We start from the raw sequence: 13,479 nt of genomic DNA, 5'->3' as shown, positions 1-13,479 counted from the left end.
AACCACTCAAAAGTAGTCTTATCGCCTGAATAGCTGAAACCATTTGAGGTAGAGATTGCACTCGTGACCCTATAAATTTGAATTCTGGTCTCCTTGGAGGTCTGAATTACACTTCTCTTGTACGACAATCTATAATGGCTAAATTAGCTGCTAGCCAATACATGCCAAAGATGATATCAAATCCATGCATATCCAGCACCACTAAATCAACAGACAAAATTCCCCCTTGAACATCAACTAGACAACCATATAGCATCCTACTACATCTCACCGCTGACTCGGTCGGTGTAGCCACTAATAATTCAACATCTAGTGATTGTGTTTCAGCACCACATAATTTAACACATCCCATAGATATAAACAAGTGTGTGGCCCCTGAGTCAAAAAGTGCAATAACTTAAAATGAAAACATATTAACCATACTTGTCACCACGTCGCCGGCTGTCTCAACATCATCCGGTGTCAAAGCAAAAACCCTGGCTGGGGCCATATTTCGCTGCTGGCCTCCACATGGTGCTTGGTAGCCTCCTCGAGCAGGTCTAGGAGCAGAAGCAGCACCAATTTGAGCCTCCCAGTCCCTCGTCATATGTATTGGCTCCCCGCACTGGTAACAGACACCTCGCCTGGCATGACACTCCCCCAGGTGTCTCTTCCCGCAAGACGGGCAAGCTAGAGATGGTTGCACACCCTGAAAATCGCAATTCCTTGTCTCCTGTCTCCGATTTCTATAATAGCCACCTCTCTTCCATGAACCACGGCCGACTCCCTGCTAAGAAGTGGAAGGTGTGGATCTCTTCTTTTGCCTCTGCTCCTCAGCCTCCAACCGCTCCCCAACCTCTGCTATAGTGGCCCTATCCACCAATTTAGTAAAATCCTATAACTTCAATATCGATACCTGCTTATGTATTTCTCTCCTCAGACCTTTCTTAAACTATCATAACTTCTTTGCTTCATTTGGTATGATGTATGGGGCGAAGCGAGATAATTCGATGAACCTCGCCACGTACTGCTGTACAGTTTGCTGTCCCTGCTTCAGATTCAGGAACTCCTTAATCTTCACTTCCCTAGACGAAGTCGGAAAATACCTGTCGAAGAATGTCTCCTTAAACAGCTCCCATGTCATCTCCACAGGTACGGTCCTCTGCTACGCCAAAAGTTTCACCACTTCCCACCACCTCTCAGCCTCTACAATCAGTCTGTAGGTAGTAAACAACACCCTCTGCTCCTCAGAACACTACAACATTGCAAACATTTTCTTTATCTCCTACACCCAGTTTTCAGCGACTGCAGAGTCAGTTCCTCTTGAGAAAGCCGGAGGATTCATCTTAATGAATTTCTCGATCGTGCTACCATGGCCTGCCGACGGACCCCCCCTATTCCCTTGAGCTCCTGGAAATTTTGGCCATGACTTGCTGTGCCACGCTGCAACAAACTGCATCCGAATCACTGCTTGTAGCGCCTGAGGGTCCAGCACCCTTATTCCCACTAGCGTGGGCACTACTGCCACTAGGGTCCATGCTGAAAAATAAATAACTTAACTCAGAACCTTTTCACTACATATATCCCCCAACCAATATAGTATTTATTCCTAATTAATTCATCTCTTCTTATCTTAATTCAAGGTTCAATCCTGCAACCTAGATACCCAACTAGATGATAGTTTACCATGACTTTCTTGAAATCGTCACCCCAGGAAAAACACACAAACCATCACAGAAGTCTTGCATCTATACTACAAAACCAGACCCTAAATCCCCTTATCCTATACTCTGGTATTATTACTGCTGCACTCTAGAGTTTACAAAACCTAGTATCCTATGCTTTAATACCAAACTGTAACGACCTGATTATCTTAACATATAACAAAACATAATAAATAAAATAGTCAACTCGAACCCGTGGGTTGCGGGGACACCTATCATACACAACATAACCTAGGCAGCAGTAAATGTAAATCACATTCATCGACCACAAATTACATAATACCAGAGTCTACTATATTCCCAAAGATACAGTATCTATATATACAATCTCCAAAATATCAAAATAAACCTAGGATCTTACAACAAAAATCTGCTGATCCTAGATCAAACCTTACCCTTCTAGCAGGGAAGCTCAACTCACTTAGCGGCGGCCTTGACCCGCCGATCTCTCCAGGTTTCCTGAAATAGTTTAAAATTAGGGTGGGACACCTCTCAGTAAGGGTAGATAAATTAAAATCAGCTGTGTGACAACATGAATATTTATGTTGTAATACATATACCATACATTTTTCATAGCATGAAACATAAATTGTAATATGGTTAGATAAACATATAATTTCATGCTTCCAAGTAATCATACTAATCATGTATTATCTGATACAATCTATAATATTGAAAACTACGAAGGATGAATAGTTAGCTAATGTCATGTATTATCCCCCATGATGGGTTATGCAGCCCAAAGGTGGGACCCGACAATGGCTGGCCGACCACTGCCGAATCAAAAATGTCTGTAAGTACGATGGGCCGGCCACACTCTGGTCCGGACTGCCAGGTGGACATCTACACTCTACACTAAAAGCCACATCGACTATCCATCTCCCATCCCCTCGTGGGGTGGTTAGCACCAATCTGATCATAGCTATCTAATCTATAAGTTACGGTACCGTGCCCCTGAAACTGAACTAAACTAACATCCGGGTTCTGATAACATATAGTACATAAACATATACTGTTTATCGTAAATCAAATCATAGCATTTTCTGAATCTTACATTAACATAATAATTACGGCCACGCGCCGAAAACATGAATAAATACGGCCTTGAGCTGAAAACATGAATAAATATGGCCTTGCGCCAAGTAACATGAGTAAATACGGCCTCACACCAAACATCAATTACGACTTTGCGCCGAACATATCTTTTATTCTGAAATCATAATTTACTGTGTTTATCATGTTATTCCCGAAAATATTTGTAAACATGCTTATTTTGTAAATTTAACTTGACATGGTATAATATATATACATAAAATAATATTCATGTCACATGAATTGAATGAAATCATATATTCCATTCTGAAATCACATTTCCTGTACAATTGCAGTATTTTCCAAAACTTACATTTTCTCAATTATACTCATATATAATCACATGCTTTCTGAAAATTATTCTACTATTAAATAATAGTAATTTTAATAAAAAATAACTCTTTTAATTTATCCCCTTACTTGGCAACTGAAAAGCCCCTCTATAATACTGGTCTTACACCTATAGGAAACCCTAAGCAGTACCCTGAAAATGATAATTCCCAGAACTAAACTTCAGTATTTATTCGAGTACATCATTTCCTTCAACTGTGGAAAGACCAAATTTTGAATAAAAAGTCTTACCTCAACTCAGGGATGAATTTCAACGGAGTTCCATTGACAATCTGCTCCGACAGATATGTAGAGAACTTTTTCAGGATCATCGTGGTGGCTTTAGATCCTCGAACCGGTGGAAATCTGGCCCGAAATCGAAGAGAGAAGGGTGGAGAACTGAAGGGAGGAGAGAGAGAGGGTTCTGCGCCAAAAATTATGCTTAAAAATGAAGTTCAGGCTATTTATACACTGGCCCTCGTCAACGAGCCACATCACCTCATTGACGAGGTCAAGAAGGCTCCTCGTCAATGAACACTCCCCTTCGTCGATGAAATTCAGAGTTGCTAAAACTTGTCTTCATCGACGAGGCCCTCTTGTACCCTCGTCGACGAATCCTCTACGTTCGTCGACGAGGACCTGATATATTTCCTCAGTTATTACTCCCAAAGTGCAATATCGTCGACTACCTCTTTCTGTTACTATTTCCATTACCCTCCCTCTTTATTATTTAAATACCATTATTATTCGGGTCATTACAACATATCCCTAGAATCCACCCTAAATCAGTCTCCTCACCTGAATAGCTGACACAAGTTGTGGCGAGTTGTGCACACGTGAACCCACAAATCTATATTCTTGTTCACCCTAGGGGGTTCGAAAATTACTTCTTTCTGATAGCAATCTATGCTGGCGTGATTAGTTGTCAGCCAATCCATACCTAATATTACATCAAATCCCTGCATAACTAGTATCACAAGATCAGCTGGTAGCATCTTCCCCTAAATGGCCACTGGAATATTTCTAAGTATCCTCTTACACCTCATAATAGATCCAGTCGGCGTGGATACCAACAAATCAACATCTAACAATTGTGCTCCTATCCCAGCCACTTTAACATACCCCAATAATACAAAAGAATGCGTGGCATATGTGTCAAACAAAAGAACAACTTTATATGGAAAAATAGTAAGTATACCTATGACAACGTCTCCAGTAGTCTCAGCATCTCTCGGTGTCAATACATAGACTATTGCCGCCGTAGTGTTCCTCTGCTAGCCTCCATGAGGTGCCTGCTGTCATCCACCCTAACCCGGTCTGGGAGTTAGTGCATATATCAGTGGTCCATGACATGATCGAGCCATATAACCAGGTCTTCCACATCTGTAACAGACATTCTCACCCAATTGACACTTGCCCGGATGTCTCCGTCCACACCTGGGGCAGGTAGGATAAATCTGCCCTCCCTGATATACACTGCGTCCTGTCGTCTTCCTCTGACCCCCACCAGTACCACATCCTCTCCATGGACACTGACTAGAACCAGTCTGAAAATCTAGAGGTGTGGGCCTCTTCCTCCGGTTCAATCCTTCTATATCTTTCTGCGCACTCTCCTCTGCTACCGTGGCTCTGTCAACCAGCTTAGAAAAATCCTGTATCTTTAATACTACCACCTATTTGTATATATCTCGCCTCGAATTCCTCTCGAACATCCTAGCCTTCTTAGCTTTATCCGAAACAATATAAGGTCAGAAGCGCAACAACTCAATGAATCTTGTCGCGTACCGCTAGACCGTTATCGATCCCTAGGACAGGCTCAGAAATTCCTGTACTTTAGCCTCTCTGATTATGGTGGGAAAATATCTATCGAAAATATCTCCTTGAATTTACCCCAAGTCATATCCACGAGCATAGGCCTCTGTTCCTCTAATAACTTCGTAGCTACCCACCATCTCTCAACCTTGCCTCTCAGCTTATATGAGGTCTAAAGAACCCAGTGCTCATCAGTGCATTGGAGCATCGTAAGTATTTTCTTGATCTCCTGCACCCAATTCTCAATAGCTGTAGGATTAGCTCCTAATAAAATGTTGGAGGATTCATCTTTGTGAACTTCTTTATTGTGCATTCCTAAATTGTAGATGGACCTCCTTGCTCCCTGGAGCTCTGGGTAATCTCAACCATGACCTGCTGAGCTACGCTAGGTAAAACAACATCTGAGTCCCCGCCTCTTACACCAGGAGGCCCTACTCCATCATCGCCACTAGCATGGGTCTTACTACCTCCTGGATCCATCCAGTAATAGTGTCAAATTATCATAAGAATATAAACCTTACAATACTATTCTATCTAAAATACCCCATACTTCCTATCACTAATTTAAGGTCTAGTCCTACCATATGGAAATAGAAATCGACGATAGTTTACTATGATTTTCTTGAAATTGTCACCCCAGGAAAATAACAGAAACCACCCCGAAATTCTGCCTCCATACCACAGAACAGATGTAACGACCCAAACCCTTAAACTCGAGTCCGACGCGTTATACCTGATAAAATCCTTGATAATCCATAATTATATACGCAGCGGAAAACATAAATATAATCTCCCAATTATAATACTAGAGTTTTCTAAAATCATAATCCATAATAAATTATCAATCACCTGCATTTCCATAAATACGTAACTCCCCAAACAATTCAGTATTTTCACAATCATTCCTTACTCAATAGCCTTAAAACATAAAGACATAAAACATAAATATTTACATTCCCCAAAATTAACATAGAAATATACCATTTTCTTTTTCTATTTCCCGATAATGCTATAAAAAGACCCTCGAGCTTTCAAAGCTCAATCTCGAGGAAATCCTGAAAAAGATAAATTCATATTCGGGTGAGACACATCTCAGTAAAGGAAGAAACAATACATTAAAGCAGTGTGTGGCCAACATGAGTTTATAATCAACATAATATTTAACATTTAAAAATCGTTAACACAATTTTTGAAATCATTCTCTGATCCTATTCAAACACATGCAAATGTTTAACCCACGAGATTACCTGAGGATAGGGGTGATTACCCGCCCATACAAGTAGCACCCCTTTGCTCTAATATTTAGGCAACCCAAAGGTCGCAGCTAAAGCATACCAGGGCACTCACCTTACTCAATAAGCCCTTAAGTGATAAATTAATCTCGTACTCACACCGTTCAACAAAAGTTTACTGGCAAAGGCCCTAAGGATAGGGAAATCTACGCGCCCATACAAGTAGGTTCCCTCTGCCCTAGTATGTTATGCAGCTACTACCACATCTGTAGCTATTAGTGCACTCGCCTTACTCAGCAAGCCCTCAGGAGAAAGGTACGCTTCGCCCAATCATAACATGTTCTACGTACATACATACATACTTCTAATATCATAATACATCATTCTTTTCTGTCATTATACATTCGTGCACATTCATTCCTGTTCATAACTTAACTTGGCATTTCGTTTCACTTTAAGTGACTCTTTCCCATTTGTATCATTCACATTTCACATTTCATTTCATTGCATTGTCATTCCTTGTCATTTCATTTCATAACATTTTCATTTCATTCCTTTGTACTATAGCCGCTCTTTAGCCATCATTTGTTAGTCCACATAGAAATGCGCTGGAATCTGCTAACACAGCTCCTTTTAACTGTCATCAGTTAGTCCACATAGAAATGCGCTAGAATCTGCTAACTCGGCTTTCAACTGTTGTACCTTTACATGATTGCATTTAACATACACAGACAACATTGTCAATATCATATTTTATTCTCATTGATTTACCTACTTAGCCTGTATCTCATACATTTAACATATATTTGCACAAAATCTCATGCCACACAATTTAACAGTAAAATTCATACATTGACTGTAAAATAAGCCAACCCACATTTAGCATTTAATTACTGAAACTATAATTTATATTTCTTACATAATTATCCAGAAAATTCCTTCCACTTTGTTCAGTTCATTTCCACAAATATATAACTAAATAAGTGGTCCTAGGCTTAGAAATCATAATTTTACATGGCTGACATTTTAATAATTCACACCAAAACATACATATAATATAACATAAATTATTACCTTTAATTTCTTAAAATTTGATTTAACATATAATTACCCTTTACCTAGTTTCTTGAACTACGCCAACAGGGACTCCGAAAAATACCTGCGGCGCTCACCCGGACACTGAAATTAAATTCCTAGTTCCAATAAATTATTCGTGAATAAAATATTATTTAAATATTTCCTAAGGTCATAATTCCTAAATAAATAATAATATACTTAAATTTAGCCAAATTCCCAAATCTCACTCTCGCTTTGGAGTAGGGCTTAGAAAATCCCAATTGAAAAATTACCTATGTCAAAATGACGACGACGACGACTAGGACCACGTGGTGGTACTCGATTGTCGATTTAATTGCATATTAATAGCGAAATTGAGAAAATGGGAAAAAATTACCTTTCCCCACGAGCAGTGCCTAAGCCGTTCCCATGAAAAATCTGCTTTAATAGAAATGTCGGCAGTGGAACCGGGATTCCAACGACACATTCCGTTTCCTGATCCACTGCAAATTCATCGAGAAATTGAGAGGAGAGAGACGGAGACGAACGTAGGAAAATATTTTCAAGGGGGGGGGGCGTGCAGCTCTATTCTGTAGACTTCTTCTTTCTTCTTCTTCTTCTTCTTTCTTCTTCTTGTTTTTTCTTCTTTTACTTTCTTCTTTCTCAGTTACTTTATATATATATATATTATATTAACCTACTATATAAGTGTATATAACATTTCTCTTATTTCAATTAGTTTTTTTTTTTTAAATCCAATGTAAAATTTTTTAATTTAATAACTAATTATTTAATTATTTAATTTATCTTAATTTAATTTAATTTCTTTAATTTTAATTTTTGTTTTCTTCTTTCTCCCGCGCCATTCCTTTTATTTATTTATCTGTTATTTTATTTATTATTTTTTTCAAATTATTTTAATCTTTTTAAATTTTTGGGTCTTTACAACAGAACCGTAAATTCTTATCCTAATTCCTGAACATTAACTCACTGATATCCTGTTCCACTCTTCTTAAAATTTCATTCCTATATTCTGGTATTGTTTTCCACTCTACTCTAGAATCTACGGAACCTAGCAACCTAGGCTCTGATACTAAACTATAATAGCCCAAAAATCTATATTTTATTTATTTTAAATAAACTGCAAAACATAACATTATGTCACTCTTGTATAATCTGCTATAACATCTCAGGCCCCAAGTGAGCACTGAGGAAACCTGATTATATTACACACCTATGCAACGAAAAAACATAAAACTGTCCATCCATATAAACAATACTAGAATATTTGTAACTCATCCCAATCACACACACATATGTACACATCACCCCACTATCATCTACCCCAAAATACTATCTCCTGTATACACTTACCCAACAAATAGGGTAGTGTACTCGCCTTCTCTATCTATAAGCATGATCCCCTTGCCTAATTGGATCACCTGAAAAATATTAAATCACTGCGATGAGACAACGCTCAGTAAAAGGAAATATGCTATTACTAGTGTGTTGTGACTGAGTTTCATAAATACTATACTGACAATACCTGATACTGTAAAAGCTGGTAAAACAATATACAATATAACTTACATCTATCATAGTTTAAAGTATAACTGAAATATCTGGGTTTTTTACTTTTACATACTTCTAGTATCATACTATATCTATTGATATTCTATAAATCTGTATACATATACATAACTGTGATGTTTACCCTAGAAAACTGTACGTCATGATTTAACCCTTTATGACAGGGTTGTGCGGCCCGTAAGTGGGACTTAATCCTGATTGGCCTACTAGGTAAGTCAACTGTAACTCTACCAATCCTCAGCCCAACCAAACTGTAACCTCTCCAAGGCACAGAACTGGTAACTACCTCGTCAAACCAGCCACCTCCACCCAGTCTTCTGGGGAGTCTATAATCCCTCCAGGCATGGTTGATGGAAACCTTCCACACACTATCTAAGATGTGTGGTTGCACTCTGATCTTGTAATAGCAACGATACCGTGCTATGATAACTGAATATTTACTGAACTGATTCATCAGGTTCCGATACTATATAGTACTAATATACATAATTATCTTACTGTTTCATCATGATTCCAAAATAATCATAACACTGAAAGCTAATCATGAATATACTGTAATATCTGTACTCTGTAAACTATAATACCATAGTGTTATGGAAAATAACCCTAACACCGGAAACTGATATGAAGATACTGTATTATCTGAATTGTATAAACTGTAATAACATAGTGTTATGGTTTTAGTATTTGGAAAATCATGGTAATATACATATGCTGTAAAATATCAATCTGTATAAACACTGTAATTCATACTCTTGTAAAATCTGATAGAACATATCTCTGCATAATAATATAAATCATACCAATCTGAAAACTATATTGTTTCTGTATTGTTCTGATAAGGTCTCATAACCATATTTATTTTTAGATACCATAAAGCATAATAATATGGAAACTATATATTTCATATGCTGATCTAATACTGTCTCATGCCACACAACTACATAAATAAATATCTCATATATTGATACTGTATTTTCTGATATACAAATAATTTCTGAACTAAATACTAATCTAGAAAACATATGATTTATTAATAAATATTCTAACATTCCTAGCATAGCATATTTTTCTTACCTAACTAGTTAGGAGGCTCGCCTCCAACTCTACCCTCATGCCCTCGATGTTCCAATCTCAAAATCTTGTAATCATACATTCATACAAATTCCTCAGTAAATCACTGAATTTCCCAAAAAATTATCCACTCATATTTCCTGAACCTGCCTATTCACAATTTCTTAAACTTTAATATACCTAGGGTCCTGGAAAAATATATATTCTGGGGTCCATAACCCATGCCTGCTGGGTCCCAAAAACACCCTAACCCTGAAAATATAACACCCTAATTTACTTCACAAAACACCAGTAGATTCTCACATAATACAAAATCTAGACTCAAATAAGCTTTCTAATACTGAAAATACCTAAATAATTTATTTATCCTAATTTTGGGATAGTACTTAAGTTGGCCTAACCAACAATTTACTCTAGAAGACTTGAAGAGAATCTTCCCAAGAGTAGCGTGGCTGCTTTTGATCGTCAAACCGACAAAGAACAAAGCTGAAATCGTAGTGAGAAGTGTGAGAAACTGAGTTAGAGAGAGAAAGTAAATTGATAAAATGAATTTTTTTCGTTGAAAATTGGTTTTAGGGCTATATATAAAGTGTTGTTCACGTGACCTCATCGACGAGCCATGTCACCTCATCGACGAGTCCAAAAAGGGAGTTCTTCAATGAACACCTAACCCTCGTCGATGAGATTCAGGCCCCGAAAACAGCCCCTCAGTAAACTCTCGTCGATGAGACACGCATCCACATTAACGAGCCCAAGAAGACTCTGCATTTGTCGACGAGGCCCTACTGCGTTCCCTTTAAAATCCTTTTTCCTCTCATTTTTTTATTACTTAATTCACATATTTTTCTAAGTCACTACAGGTAGCATTTTTCCCTATATATCCACTAGATAGTCTTTAAGCACCCTTCTACATATCACAACTGATGTCATCGGATTGGCTACTGATAGTTTGGTGTCTAACAACTGTGTTTCTATCCCATATAACTTGATGTACCCCAGAGATATAAAAGAGTGGGTGACACCTGAATCAAATTAAACCACATGCTTATTTGAAAACATAGAAATGATACATGTCACCACATCGCCAGCCGCCTTTACATCTCCCGGTGTCAATGCATAAACATGTGTTGGGGCGGCGTTCTTCTGCTAGTTGCCTCAGGGTACTTGATATTTCCCAGTAGCAATTAGGAATGGGTGCATTGTTCAACGGTCTATGACATACCCATGAAATGTGTTCGGGTCTACTGCACCGATAACAGACATTCTCTCAAACCCGACATTCCTCCACATGCCTCTGACCACACCTAGTGTAAATAGGAGGTGCTGGATCACCCGGAGGGGCTCAGAATCCCACCATATTCCACTGGCCCCCTTCATATTTCCTCCTCTGACCCTGACTAGTGCCTGCTCAGAAATCAATAGGCATATGCCTCTTCCTCTGACTCTGTACTTCGACACCTTTCTGCACACTGGTCTCTATCACTGTGGCTTTATCCATTAGCTGTAACGACCTAAAGATTAAGAGTATTTAACTAATAAAAGGAAGGAAAATGGAAACAGTAACAGAAGGAGGAAACCAACTTTAATATTTTATCATATCAAGTAATTGTTTTATTTGATTTAGATGCCACCCACTCTTTTGTGTCTGCGACCTATATTGAATTGTCTGGAAACGAGACCCAATTATTAGATGTAGAGTTGTTGGTTGCTACTCCAACAGGGTCTGTTGTGCAATATTGTAGGGTGCTGAGGGGTTATCCAATAGAAATTCAGGGAAGAGTACTACAAGCTGACCTTATTGTGCTTAATATGCATAGATTTGATGTAATACTGGGTATGGATTGGCTGGCAGCTAACTATGCTAATATTGACTGTCATTTGAGAGAGGTGATATTCAGACTACCGGGAAAGCAAGAATTCAGATTTATGGGGTTGTAGGTGAATTCCCCGCCTCTGTTAGTGTTAGCTATGCAAGCGAGAAGACTACTTTTGGATGGCTGCCAGGGGTTTATGGCCTTTGTAAAGGAAGTGTCAGAAAACGAGTTGAAACTTGGCAGTACACCAGTGGTGAAGGAATTTCCAGATATTTTCTCAGAAGATCTACATGGGTTGCCTCCCGACCGCGAGGTAGATTTCGCTATTGATCTACTTTCTGGGACCACATCGATTTTCTAAAGCCCTTTATCGAATGGCTCCAGTGGAATTGGGAGAATTAAAGGATTAGCTGTAGGATTTATTGAATAAAGGATTTATCAGAACTAGCGTTTCGCCTTGGGGAGCACCAGTGTTATTCTTAAAGAAGAAAGGTGGGTTTATAAGGATGTGTATTGATTACAGGGAGATAAACAAGGTAACCATTAAAAACAGGTATCCTCTACCCCTCATAGATGACTTATTTGATCAGCTTCAGGGCACACATGTCTATTCCAAGATTGATCTCAAGTCAAGCTATCATCATGTGAAAGAAAAAGTAGAAGATGTCTTAAAGACAGCTTTCATGACTAGGTACGGGCATTATGAATTTCTAGTTATGTCATTTGGTATGATGAATGCTCCTGTTGTATTCATAGATTTGATGAATAGAATCTTTCATCAGTATTTAGACTAGTTCGTTGTAGTTTTTATTGATGACATATTGGTCTACTCGAGAAGTTTTGAGGAGCATGAGATACATTTATAGCTAGTACTTCAGATGCTCAAGGAAAAGAAATTGTATGTCAAGTTTAGAAAATGTGAATTTTGGCTAGAAAAAGTCTCATTTTTGGGGCATGTTATTTCATGGGATGGTATTTCAGTGTATCCCATCAAGATTGAGGCTGTGTTGAATTGGGCCAGGCTAAAGAACGTTCAGGAAACTAGGAGCTTCTTGGGACTAAGGGTTATTACTGTCTGTTTGTAGAGGGGTTTTTAGCTTTATCAGGGCCTCTCACGCATCTGACCAGGAAGAATGTCAGGTTTGAATGGGATGATGATTGTGAGCAGAGCTTCTAAGAACTTAACAGAGGCTTATCACTGCACTAGTTTTGATTATTCCATCAAGGGGTGTTAGTTATGTTATTTATAGTGATGCATCCTTGAAGGGGCTCGGATGTGTATTAATGTAGCAGGGCAGGGTAGTAGTTTATGCTTCCATAAAATTGAAAGAATATGAAAAGAATTATCCCACTCATGATATTGAATTGGTTGCAATGGTTCATGCATTAAAAATTTGGAGGCATTATTTGTACGGAGAGAACGTGAAATATTTTCTGACCATAAAAGTTTAAAATACTTCTTTACGCAGCAAGAATTGAATATGCAGCAAAGAAGATGGTTAAAGTTCATCAAGGACTACGGCTGCACCATCAGCTACCACCCAAGTGAGGCTAATGTGGTGGTTGATGCATTGAGCCAAAAATCTGGAGATGTAGCTCAGTTAGCAGCAGTAATTCAGCATCCGACCATGACGAACTTGGAGAGACTCGGTGTAGAGTTAGTGGAGAGTGATCACTAGGCATTTATTGCCAACTTGGTGATGCAACCTACTCTACAGGAAAGGATTAAGGCCGCTTAGAGAGGTGACGTAGAATTAGTAGAGCTGATAACTAAGG

The sequence above is a fragment of the Malania oleifera genome, chromosome 10 (genome assembly GCF_029873635.1).
Source record: "Malania oleifera isolate guangnan ecotype guangnan chromosome 10, ASM2987363v1, whole genome shotgun sequence".
Taxonomy (NCBI): domain Eukaryota; kingdom Viridiplantae; phylum Streptophyta; class Magnoliopsida; order Santalales; family Ximeniaceae; genus Malania; species Malania oleifera.
This window is presented reverse-complemented; position numbering follows the sequence as displayed.